The sequence below is a fragment of the Sinohyriopsis cumingii genome, chromosome 6, assembly GCF_028554795.1.
Source record: "Sinohyriopsis cumingii isolate HCF-2022 chromosome 6, ASM2855479v2, whole genome shotgun sequence".
Lineage (NCBI taxonomy): Eukaryota > Metazoa > Mollusca > Bivalvia > Unionida > Unionidae > Sinohyriopsis > Sinohyriopsis cumingii.
In genome coordinates this window covers 37,696,552-37,710,879 of record NC_142966.1, presented here as the reverse complement: position 1 = coordinate 37,710,879, position 14,328 = coordinate 37,696,552, and positions in this window count along the sequence as shown.

Sequence of the window (14,328 nt, the reverse complement as noted above, 5' to 3'; positions counted from 1 at the left end):
TATCCACATGGCGAATTCGACTTTCCTTGTAGCATCATACGCTAGCTGAAGTGTCAGTTCAACCATATGCGAGTGAGTTTGAAGACTCTATGAGTGGGCCTAAAAAAAAATGCAACTTCTGTTGAAGGTCTAAGAGAGTCCACATGTATCAAAAGGGAAAGGCGTTCCGTAGCTCCTGAAAATTATTGTCACATTCTTTAAAGACAAAATCAGACTCCAAGAAATGTTTAGAACCACTTACACATACAAGGTAAAATTTTAATAGTTCGAAACTGAAATTAAACTCGAGAAAGTAGCATGTTTCGTTACAACTCTGAAGAATTTATTGTCAAAGGCATCGAAACGGCGATGCAAAGCTAGAGTGGACAATCGTTTTGAGACTCGCCATTATTCCTGGCAGTTTGATAATGAACTGGAGGAAGATATCAAATAAGACCAGCACAAGACGAAAACGTAGCAAGTAGATTTTATCTTTTTGGCTTTGAATAAAGGCAATTAACTTTCTTTCATGTTCCTAAATTCTGTGTAGCTCGTCTAGCTTGTGAAAAGTGTAAAGAAGAACCTAAAATCTATTCATTGTCCCCATTGTCGCAAGATCCCAGGAGCTCTTGAAAAAAGTTCGGGGACCATGCACCCTTGCATATATTGCCGAATGGCTTTTAGACCCTACCGAGGATACTTGGAGCGAGGAAGACATCCATAGTTACGGGGACTGTCATCGATATGCAACTGCGATGGCTCATAATTTCTTCTTAAATATTTGTCAACACAATTAATTGAATGTTCCACCTTCACCTCTAACGGAACTAACCTTATCTACATAAAAGTGGGACAAATACCCTTTTACCATTCTATGAGTTGATTTTAGCAGTTCTTTTGAGAAGAATGGCTAAAAAAATCTTTTCAATGTCAGAAATGGAGAAAGGTTTTTTTCCACAATTTTCATTACCAAATCTAATCAGCACGTTGTGCTCCCATGTTTGCCTGACTTTCACTATTACGACGCAGACCTCAGCCACACAAAACCACGAGAAACATTTTACGCTTAGTACGAAATTCAGTCTTTAAACCTGCTTGACTTTCAGGAAGAAATTTTGAAGTATTGCCGATCAGATATGGACATCTTACAACGTGGCTGTGGAACATTACGACAATTGTGTATCGGTCTTTTAAGTATCGAACCTTTGAAACAAATTTATAACATCGCTAAGGCGTGATGATTAGACTATCGAAAGACGTTCATGCCCGAGAACAAACTAGTTCTCATAGTTTCTCGAGCATACCTATTGATTTTGAGATGATTGCATTACTTGTGTGGAAATGAAGACAAAACTGATACAACATGCTAGAAGCGATTGAGAAAGGGATATTGGAGGTCGTTTTTTGGATGGCTAGGATTTAGTAAAATCCCAGATCGTCTGCGAATTCAGCAGGGATGTTTATTTCACTGAGGTTTTTCCAGTTTCCTTCATAAAAACCTGACTGAAAATCCCTTCTCAGAGTTAACCATGAAAGAATTGTAGGCGCATTCAAATTAGGGACGCGTGAAGGTAGAAAAACAAGAATAAAAAGCGGTAGAAATACGGGATCGATGTTTAAACAGTTATTCAGAATAAAGACTCATTGTCGAAAGTTACGATGTGGCAGACATTGAACTATGGAATCCACGTGATATTTTGTTTGAAGGACAAACCAATACGATACACTTGCTTGCATGGAGAAGAAATACAATATATTGATGTGTGTTCTTTGTATCCTTAGGTGTGCATATATATTAGATTTTTTACCTGTCACCCCGATATGTTGACAGAATATATCGACGTTGAGAACATTCGTTTATACAAATTATTGATACATCGGAAAGATTGAACTCCAACTAACTAGTACCATCCTGTAATGTCTCATCTTCTGTCAAGGGCAATTGACGTTTTCTTTACGTAGCATGTGTGCTAAAACATGTAATCAAAACAAACCTTGTTGCCATAAAGATTAAAAACACTCTCTAACAGTAACGTGGGTGAATTCGAATTGTTTCAAACACGGGACACCGCTTGATAAAAGTATACAAAACCTGGCACGTTTCTGTTACCGACCAATAACAAACGAAGACTCCAATAAAATGTTCGCAGGGTACATTAATGAAGTTCTCAAACCTAAACAAGAAGCTAATGGCTATCTATCTACGTATCAGTCTCCAGAATAAAAAGAGAAATTCAAAGAACTGTATCGATCCTGAGAAATTATCACTTTGTAGCAGGTGGAAAAGAACGAAAGGAAACGATCTTTAGTCAAAATGTTTAATAGTTTATGGGGAACACTGCCGCAACTGTGGGTAATACCCAGGCAAAAAATGCTTGGCAGATATAAGTCAATACTTTCAACTAATGAACGACAAGGGAAAACTCATGACACACGTGTGCATGATCCGTGATGATATAGTTTTGGTCAGTTGCGAAGAAGCCACAGTGCTTGCAACTCCCAAATGACTTTGTAAATGTCACCATTTAAGCGTGCGTGACATACAGAAATTGTTTAAAATTGTCCGATACCTTAAAACGATTGGAAGATCGAGTCACTTGCTTTGACACCTACAGTTGTACGTACATCCATCCCCGTTATGGCCAAGGCCCGTAAATCGAAGGGGACCGAAATTTATGGATATTGATCTCTGGAGAGTAAATACAAGAACTGACACTGCTCCTATGATTCCCCCCTCTTGAAAATGACATCACGTGCTTTTGAGACTGCGAAACCTCTTATAGTGTACATAAGATGATGAAACTAGTGGAACTAGATACACCAGTAAAGGCCATATGCATAATGCTAGAAATACACCGAATAGCTGAGAAAGCTCCGTGTGTTCTACGCGCATTAGTAGGAAGTTAATACTTAATTCAGATGCCCAGTGCAGCCTGTAATAACTCTAACAACTGTTTCAGCATCAAGGAAAGAATTCTTGTTATCCTGGAAGCCGTATATATGGTTGTTTTGGTTCCTGCTCACTGGGACTAGGAGAAGGATGTGAGTTTCATCTTCACAGAATAGTCCACAGTCATCCTCTGGCCACCGGAGGGATGGACAAATATGTCGTTGATCAGAGGTTCCCGTTCCGGAAATACATCACCATCACAATACATCACGATGACAAATGAAACAGGGTGGGTGGGGGACACACAAATGAACCTAGCGGGACAGAAGACTTATCCTAGATAAATATAGTATACGTTTCCTTCCTGGAACAGCTGAATATGTGTATGGGGTGAAATTGTTGAAGGAAAGATAGACATTACAGTACTGATTTACTTCGATGGCTGAACATGAATGGGCGCAGATGAATTGCAGATGAAGAATCTTTAGTAACGACTGAAGGATCAGTAGTTAGAAGAGCAGAGAGGGTGAACAGACCTTTGTCTGAAAAACGTAAAAACGTCGAAAATAAGCTTTCCTACTAACGATCGAAAAATAAAAAGCGTCGACAGATTTAAAAAGCGTCGACACCTTACTGAGAAAATCTCTATGAAATTTCCAATTAATATTACTCCATTGTCGTTGGTGATTTTTTTCTAGTTTATTATGCACGCGCTTTACGCAATTACGTCTTAATTGAGGTCCCCACCCTCTCTGCTGCTATTAATTTATCCAAATATTTTATCAAGTCCGATTCGATATCTTGTTCTAGGATCATGTAGTGTTATTGTTATAAATCCATGCGGAGTAGCTTGCGCTCGTGAAAAGAAATTTCTAAATTTAATTATATCCATGTCACCGCTACACCAAGTTTGATGAATATTTCTCATCATGTGTGTATCAACTCCATTAAACACAACTAAAATATTACAGTTATCTCTGATCACTTTTGGTATTTGTGTGTATCGTTGAGTAACATAAATGACATCGGTGTTTTTATGTCTACCTCGAGAAAAAATCCTAGCTGGATTTGATTGTTTATCCAGTATCACATCATCATATACAACTAAATTATTAATAAATCCGTCTATGGAATCTACTGATGGTGCTTCATCAATATCGGTTATAAACTCGATAACATCGTTATCTTCATCTATTCGCGCGTTTTCATTAAAATCCTTGAGCACATCATAACATCGTTGATCATCAACTGACGGGGCTACCAAATACAATTCATCCCACTTTAACCATCTCATTATAAGATTAAGTAACAACTGTGTCTTTCCACTTCCAGATGGTCCTATTATTATCATTCTGATGGAATTTGGTAAAGCAGGATGGTGCTTGAGAGGTTCTCGTTTTCTTGTCGCTGAAAAATCAATTATATCCATGCTGTATAAAATATCCATGGATTTATATTGTGTGAAGTGCAGGACGCGTACACCGACGGATACACTAACAACTATTACCACCAAAAATAACAGATCAGCGGTTACGGGTAAGTGTACGCGGTGTGGTACAAAGAAATTTAAATTTATTCCCGGTGGTAAGTCAGGGACAAAGTCAGCGTTAAAAAAAGCAACGAGGAGGTGATTTTGCAGCAAAATTAGGAAAATTACCGGGAACTGCGTGGGCGATACCCAGGAGAAAAACATCTACCAAGATATAATTATTCCGGTCCTGGTACTCGACTCGATATCAGGCTTGATAATCAGGATCAACCAAAACCAGGCGAGGAACCAATAAACGCTATTGATAAAACATGTCATGCTCATGATGTTGCGTATAAAAGCAATGGTCTACAACATAGGCATATTGCAGATGTGAAATTAATTCATGCGCTAAATTCTATAAAAAAATAAAAATATCAAAGAAAAATTAGCTAATTGGTTAGTAAGATCCGCGATGAAAGGTAAATTAGCGCTAGGGGCTGGTAATATATAAAATGGAATCGATTTATTATTCCCCAATTGGATACTGGAAAGGTAAAGCAGCAATTAGTAAACTTGGTGCTGCATCAGCGGTTAAACATACTACTAAAGCGTGGTTATCCAAACAGGCAATATGGCAAATTTATTTACCACCACCTAAGCAAATTCACTTTGCACATTTCAATATCAGTGTTCCTAATGAAGTTCATCAAGCTGATATTCTGTTTTTACCTCATGATACCGTTAAAATTGGTCGACGTCAAATAACATATAAATACGCGCTAACCGTTGCTGATGTTGCAAGTAGATATAAAGATGCAGAACCGCTATCAACAAAAACAGCATGTGAAGTAGCCAATGCATTTAAACGAATTTATCAACGAGGTGGTCTACGATGGCCACAGCTGCTACAGGTTGATCCTGGCAAGGAATTTCTTGGTCCAGTAGCATCATTGATGAAGCAACATATGTCAAAATACGACGAGGACATTCTGCAATTCATCGTGATCAGGCAATTGTTGAACGATTTAATCGAACACTCGCTGAGCGGTTATTTGGATATCAATACGCGAAGGAATTTATTCAGGATGCGAGATCTCGTGAATGGGTTGCAAGATTAACAAGTGTGATAACTGCATTAAATAATGAGATCCCTCGAAAAACCAACATGAAACCCATTAATGCAATTACAAGCGCACATATACCTACACAACGACGTGATCTTTCAGCACAGCCAGTATTAGGTAATATCGCTGTCAGGTATTTATATGAGCCCGGTGAACTTGAAGGCGGTAAAAAAAGAGCGACTGATCCTATTTGGAGTATTACCACACACAAGATATCCACCGTGACAAGATCCACTGGTAGACCCGCAATCTACCGATTAGATTCAACTGCTCCTCAACGTGGATTTTTACGTGAACAATTACAAGTAATTCCCGAGGACACTCAATTACCGCCGCGATCACTTAACTAGCACCCCAACGTCGATTACACTCAAGACAGGTCAGCATGGTATTTTCTCGTGTATGACCAAGACTGTTATTTTTTCTGTCTACGGTAAATTGTTTTGGATCATTTTTCAGATACCGCCATAACATTATACAATTACAACTTGCACAATGATTATTCTGTTGTTGTTTCAACGTGCTGATAAATTCAACATCAAGATTAAAATCGCGTTTGTTTTATTTGTCACTTTGTTTATAACCAGCCAATTTTTTTCTTATTATATCATTATCGAGGTCATCATTGATCACTGACTCGTCCAAGACAATTCGTCTCAATTGAGATATTCTTCTGACTCGAGACACTGCGAGATAAACTAAGTTTGACCACTCGATACGATCATCTATAATCCAAACAACTGTATCAGAAATAGTTAATCCCTGAGATGAATGAATCGTCATTGCATATCCTAGTGTCCACGGAGATTTGTTCAACGATAATGCATCTTCAACAGCGTTGATATCAACTGTGATAATACCATTTAATACTAAATTCTGTTTCCTTGACTCGGTCTGTACTGGTATATCAACATCAATATTCTGCCGCCGTGTATCAGCTGGTCGATAACATAACGGAACTGGCAATGTTGGATATTTTTCTTTATGTAACTGAAACAATTCCCGTTGAAGTGTATCACGAACTATTTTTCTACTTGCAACTATCAGACCATTCGGCTTCCACGTCTGCAGAAAGTCGTTCATGGGTGTTTCTGAAATTATTCCACGCATTACGTCACATTGAATTTTATTCGGTTGTAGTCTGATTAATTTTTTTAATTCCTTTAATTCTGCATCAAGTGCTCTATGATCATCAGCCACTTCTTCGAAGTGGTCAACAAAGTTCTTTAGCCATCCATTTGGAGATGGTCCAACAAACGGTGGTGGTTGACCATGATCGCCCCACATTATTACAACAGTATTTCTTGTTAGCAACCAATCTAGAAATGTTTTTAATGTTTCTAACGGCACAGTGCATATTTCATCCCATATTATAATCCTTGGAATGTATTTCTCGCCCATCCTTAAAGATGTCCATGTATCACCCTTCCATCGGAAGAAGCTGTGATAAGTACAAGATTGTACTCCTCGTTGTTTCATCTCTCTCGCATGAGTCTATGTGTAGGTATCAGCACGATCATATCTGATTTCTGAAATAGTTCGATCGCTCAAGTGGTTTTACCAGATCTACCCGGTCCATTAATGTATATCGTTTTATATCTAGCTATTGGATCATATGCCGATGGTGCAGATGATATATTTGATCGTTGGTTTTTATAATAATCATCTTTGATCGTAACATCTGCTGATTCTGAATAATCAAGTATATTTTCTTTCTGTATTTTCCATGAACCCCACGGTGCATCATTGTCCGTAAAATCATCCAACAACGTTGCATATTTCTTATCTATATAGAACGAATCCGTTGCAACCCTAACTGCGGTATCAGGAAATTTATTTATCATAGATAGTAAATTTATGCTCACGTAGGCCAACATCGATGATCTTACATGTGTATACTGAGGCGATTCTCCATCCATATAGCTAACAATCGTACCTAATCGTGTTTTATTTGATAAATAAACATCCTCGCGGTTTATAAATATATTTCTCGCTGCTGCATCAGCAACTATAAAATCGTATTCGGTATCATCCAGCATTAATCGTGCATGACGTTGTTTATGATCATGTGCTCACCCTGAGTAAATTTTCCTATTATTTTTCTTCCAAGATCATTTGCTGTTTTATCGCTATTATTGAGTTTAATTTCGAGGATTCTAGGAGCTTCTTTGATGATATTATCCTTGAAAGCATCAGGACATTTTTCTCTAAATTCTTTAATGACCTCATCGAGACTGATATTTTTCTTCGGTGGTAACCAAACCTCGGTTTGTTTCTTATATGATATAATTGCCTCACTAATCACCAACGATACCAATATCGCACAATCGAGCATATATCGTAATAAAACTATTGGTGCCCAGCGTTTTTCTGAGAAATGTCTACCAAACCAAACATAACATATCGCATGAAGATCCATAGCAAACTCAGATAATTCAGCACAAGCAAATCTAGTTAGATCAAAATCCGGCAATGGTCGGATACTCGCGTCATTTCATGTGTTGGATGACCGAACCTTGCAAAATACTTGGAACAATCTCCGTATCCGAGAAAACTTCCTGGATAACACGCAATCATATCAACAGATATCATATCGTTGTAATTATATTTGGTATTCCACAATCCGCCGTGGCCATACTCGACACAACTTGATTGTATATCCGAAAGAAATTCATTTCGGGTTGGTTTCCACGAATTTTTTTCTCTAGCAACATGAGCTGCAACAGATGGAACAGAAAAACAGTTGCTGAGCAACTCATCAATATTTTCTGAATATTTTTGAGCAAGATTTTTCATTTCTTCATGAAGGGATTCTTTACGATATATTTCACCGTTAGATCGCACAAATTGATCAATTTTTCATCATCTGAGCTCTTAAATAACCACACTGACACAGGATCGTTTTTACTTATCTCGTTAATAAAATCAAACATGCTATCATCATCAAATTTAACAGTTCGATTTCGTGGAAATATTGTTACTGCGCTAGTCCACGCGTGCGCGTTATGATCAATAATTTCGATTGAAGCTCCTTTTGATTTATATTTTGATTCATATAATATTTAATGTTATCGTCGCTACGGTTATTGGGAATTTTAATTTTTTTCCTAACTCAGTGACATCTTTGATAGACGCCCCGGTTTCTTTAACCATTTCTCCCCACGTGTTTATTATTTTACGTCTTTTATCTATTAAACCGTTTCCACGGGCCGCGTTTGCAAAATGTTCTATTACTCGTTCAGCCACACAGTTTATTTTTGAAAATTTCATCGGCGCCAGTTTATCAACGCTAGGTTTTTTATTTATCACATAGATTCCATAAATAACTGCGGTCACAGGATATGCTCATTCATAATACGGTATGTCAATACCGGTCAATAGACCTGGTTTGGAATTTCTACCCAGTGTGACAGTTTTTTTATTATTGTGGACAGGATCATATTTGTCACGGATAATCCAGTTATCTGTTTCTGCAAGTATGACAAATTTTATTCTGAAAAGATAACTTCTATCATCGAGCTGCTCAATAATAGCTGCCGCTCGTTTGTCATTGATCGTAGCGTCAATGATACCGTCGACACCTTTGGTGTTACGTATAATTTTGAAGGTTAACCAGACATGAGATGCACCATCTGCATGAAATTCTTTCTTGGCGTCGTGAATTTTATTGATCAAACTTTTATTTTTCTTATCAGCTAGATGTTTTCTTGGTAAATCAGAAGATATCCTGTCGAGGTTGAATTTACTTGTTCTCCAAGGCTTGATTCTGGATAATCTCTCAAACTCATTCATATTATATTTTAGACAAGTATTTAAATAAAAAATATTATATATACAATGTCTCAACAGAACAAATGCAAATGGTTGATGATCGGATCATTAACTCGTTGTAATAAATCCTGCAGGAAGGAATTCTGCGGGATTCACTTGCAGTCCGTTCGTAGAGGTTGTTTAGGACCTATACCGTGTCTGCGATGTGGTGCTGGAGAAAGAGATAAAACAGAGTTATGTGCAAAACGCGATGGTAAAAAATATCGCGAGCTTAAAAGATATTATGATAAAAAAAATAATGACAATGATAAAATTATCAAAAACGAAGAGGATTACCTAAGTCCTCAGACAAATTATAATTTAAACAAATAATATTATTGTAATGAACCGCGAGTTTATAAAGAATCCTATAATAACAAACTACGAATCAAATATTGATGGTATGATCAGAAATTGTCGATTGAAAAAGCCAGTCGGTGCTGTTAATAAATTCGGTTATCTAGTGATTAATACAAAGGGAAATAAACATTATTTCTGTCATCTATTCACATACGAGTGTTTCTTCGGAGTGATCAAAGATGGTCTTGTGATCGATCATATTGACGGGAATCCTCAAAAATAATAATTTATCCAACCTTCAAGCTGTTATACAGAGCGAGAATAATACACGTGGTAATACTGGTAGATGTAAAACAACCGGAAGTAGGGCGGTAAAATCTACAAACACAGAAACTAGTGAAGAAATTATATTTCAATCAATGAATTCAGCTGAGAGATATTTTGATATCTGCCTGCGTTCGGTACAATTTGTCGCGGAAAAATATATATAAATCCGCCTTCTCTAAAAAATATAAGCAAAGAATCATCCTCCAATATCAATAATGGAGATAAACTATCATCACTATCTAGTAATTACCTCAAATTATATTTATTAACTATTTTTAATTATTTATCTTTTTTATCAGAAATCCTCACTTTTATACTACTTATTTTTGACTTATGCGAAAGGGAGATTATTCTCTAAATATATATTTCTCCGTAGATTTCTGATTTTTATGGTCGTAATTAGTCAATTAACCATCTACGTCGTAATTAATATCAATAATTATACTCGTAGAAAGATAATATGTTTTTCTAGGTTACAAAATAGAAGAATAAACGTATTTTACATCGTACAATATAGAGAGTTATTTTTCGATCTGTTATGAAAAATCGAGGCAGAATACGCTGTTAGTGCAGATATTTACAATCTGTTTAGAAACCGCTGTTATAATGCAGAGATATTTTAACCGATCCGTAGGTGATAAAACGTTTGATGGTGCAGTGGTATGAGATGTACATATATTTTTTCAGACTCGATTTTATCAATGCAGAACACGCTGTTAGTGCAGATATTTACAATCTGTTACGAGAAATCAGGGCAGAACACGCTGTTAGTGCAGATATTTACAATATATTCAGAAACCGCTGTTTTAATACAGAAATATTTACAATCTATTCAAAAACCGCTGTTTTATTGCAGAAATATGTATAACTTACAATCTATTCAAAAACCGTAGCTATATAATAATTTCTGAAACGTATATTGTTAGATGATTCGATAGCTCAGTTGATAACGTATCCGACCGTGATACTCGAGGTCTGGCGATCGAATCCCCATGGCTGACAACTGTCGTGGTTATGCTTAATTGCGATTTTTATAATTAATTTGGGCCCCGCCAGGCCTCCAAATTCAACAGAACACCCACCACGTCACTGGTGGTGGATACATGTTTTGTATCACCCACGGGCTGATTATGTGGGGGTGGGTGTGTTCTGTTGAGCGTAGAGCTGGCCCCATATATGTTTGTGCCGTCCTTGTAAGATTTCATTGATTGTGTATATTTCATGTCATTTATTAATTGGATATATTCCATATATGTTTATGCCCTCCTTAATTAAGATTTCATTCATTGTATATATTTCATGTACCCCCTGAACTCGCTAGAACACTCGATTAGGGGTTCATGTGGGGATTGTCATTCATTGTATATATTCCATATATGTTTGTGCCGTCCTTAATTAAGATTTATGTTTGTACTGTCCTTCATTTATTCATTCATTATACATGTTGTGTTGTCTTCACCAAACGCACCCTCTTGAGCCTCTAGACCGTTGTTTGACGGGTTAGGGGCTCTCATAGGGGAATGTGTTTCGTGCATCCTCCTGAACTCACTAGAACACTCGACTAGGGGTTCATAAGGGGATTATATGTTGTGTCATCATTCATTCATTCATCATAGATGTTGTGCTGTGCCCCTCCTGAACTCGCTAGAACACTCAACTAGGGGTTCACATGGGGATATATTTTTTATTTTAAAGATATATATCTACTAAATAATGAACCATGAAAATATCAATGATGTAATTGTTGCTATTAAAAAATTAGAAAAAGACAGTATTAATATATCTGATGAACTGAATCCTGAAAAGATTATTTCTGATTTTGAAATCTTAGAAGAACGTAAAATTGATGGTGGTTTTACACTGTCGTCTGAATACAAGTTCATAAAACGAATTCAGGCTGCGATGTTCCAGTCACTAGCTGCAGTAAAAGATGATCAGGTCAAGGAATTCGTCCCTCTCTCTGTCGCAGTAGAAAAAATTAGATCAGAGTTATCCCACGAATACGAGGCAAAGAAAACGATTAGTACTCGTATAAGACAATTAAGAAAAATTATGTCACCGAGTAACATCGTTACTGATTAAATGATCCTGAGTAACTTTGCTACTGGTGAAACATCCGAACATGTGTAATATTTATTTATTCTGAAATATTTTGTTTATTTTGAAATATTTTATATTTATATCATTTTGAAATATTTTATTTATTCTGAAATATTTTATATTTATTTTTTTGAAATATTTTATTTATTCTGAAATATTTTATATTTATATTATTCTGAAATATTTTATTTATTTTGAAATATTTTATTTATTCTGAAATATTTTATTCATTCTGAAATATTTTATTTATTCTGAAATATTTTATTCATTCTGAAATATTTTATATTTATATTACTCTGAAATATTTTATTTTTCCATTTGTATAATTTTGAGTACCAACCACCATATCAATTTCAGAACAATAATAAGATATTTCTGATAAAATAAAATATTTCTGATAAAATAAAATATTTTTTGGGGTATTTTTTGCAAAACTGATCGATTTTGTTAATTCTGAGTACCTAAATACATATCAGGATTACAAAATTGATTGATTTGCACGATTTTGAGTACCCATTTACTAGTCAAAATTAACAAACTGATTGATTTACCTGATTTTGAGTACCAATTTACTAGTCAATTTCTGAATAAACAAAATATTTCTGATAAAATATTTCAGATTATAATAATTATTCCAGAATAAAATATTTCAGATCATAATAATTATTTGAGATTACTTGCAAAACTGATTGATTTGCATGATTTTGAGTACCCATTTACTAGTCAAAATTAACAAAACTGATTGATTTGCATGATTTTGAGTACCAATCGCCATATCAATTTAAGATATTTCTGATAAAACAAAATATTTCTGATAAAATAAAAAATATTTCAGAATAATTTTTTTGTAGTATTTTTTGCAAAACTGATTGATTTTTTCAATTTTGAGTACCAACCACCATATCAATTTCAGAATAAAAAAATATATTTCAGAAAAATAAAATATTTCAGAATAATAAGACATTTTTTGTAGTATTTTTTGCAAAACTGATCGAATTACATGATTTTGACTACCTAAATACCCATCAGAATTAGCAAACTGATCGATTTACATGATTCTGAGTATCAACCACCATATCAATTTCAGAATAAATAAAATACTTCTGATAAAATAAAATATTTCAGAATAAATAAAATATTTCTGATAAAACAAAATATTTCTGAAAAATCTACGATAAAAGTCTTACGACAGAAATCTTAAGATTTCAGATACAGATTCACAACTAGTTGTTCACAGATCAATTAAGTGTCCAAGGTGGTCAGTTAGTTTAAAATGTATTCGTATTAACATATTATTATGACACCGCAGATAAACAAGATTAGTTGGTTCTTGCACGATCAAATCCCCAGGGGGATCTTGTGGTGTGAACGTGTATAAAATGTATCCTTGTTGAGCCTTATTTGATTTTCCGAGATCTATTTGATAGCTACCATCGATCACATCACAAGCTAGATTAACCGCGATCGTTAAAGTTATATTAACGATTCCCGGAGATACATGTCTACCGCCTCCGTGTGGATCATTATTATATCTAAGAACAGTTGCTGGTGGGGCTATTTTTCTCCACACAGCTAGTATTTCAGGAAAGTTTTTCGCGACAAGATGATTGAGTGATCTTATCAATTCGCCGGTTTCAAATCCTGGTAGTGTAAATTTAATAAATCTGCTTCAGTTATTTTATAATGATCAATATATGTTTGTTTGATACTTTTTTTCCTGAATTATATAATTATTAGCATTTATTACTTCAATAATAGTCTGATTAAAATATTTAAGATCTAATACAAATTGATTTAAATGTTGTATCGTTGCAATGATCTGATGTTTTAGATTGATATTGGGATACTCCAGGATATAGTTTTTAAATAAATGTGCTAATGTCGTTGAAATTTTTATATCAAAATCAATGATAGAAAACGGTACCATAGGATATAATGTTCCATCATGAATAATACGACTATCCCTACCAGTCCATGGATACAAATTTCGGTATTCTGGAGTTGTTATAAACTTGGCTTCGTCCGTGAGAAATTCAATTAATTTTGGTTCTGGTGGTCCTTCATGCACTGGGGGAACATCCGGCCAACCTAGTACGGATCTTATCGTGGACTGATAAATATCATCGACGTAATCAGGCGAGTTTATTTCGATTGCAGGAGATAGCGTCGGCTCATGAACGTTAATTGATATTTTTGATTCTTTTCCGGTTATTGATTTTATTCTACGCGCAAATTCTTCATTGATTTGTTCGATCTCATAACTACCAGTTGGTATTCCAACAACAACCTAGTCAGGTGTTCCATCGGGTTTATTCTTATTAGCAAAT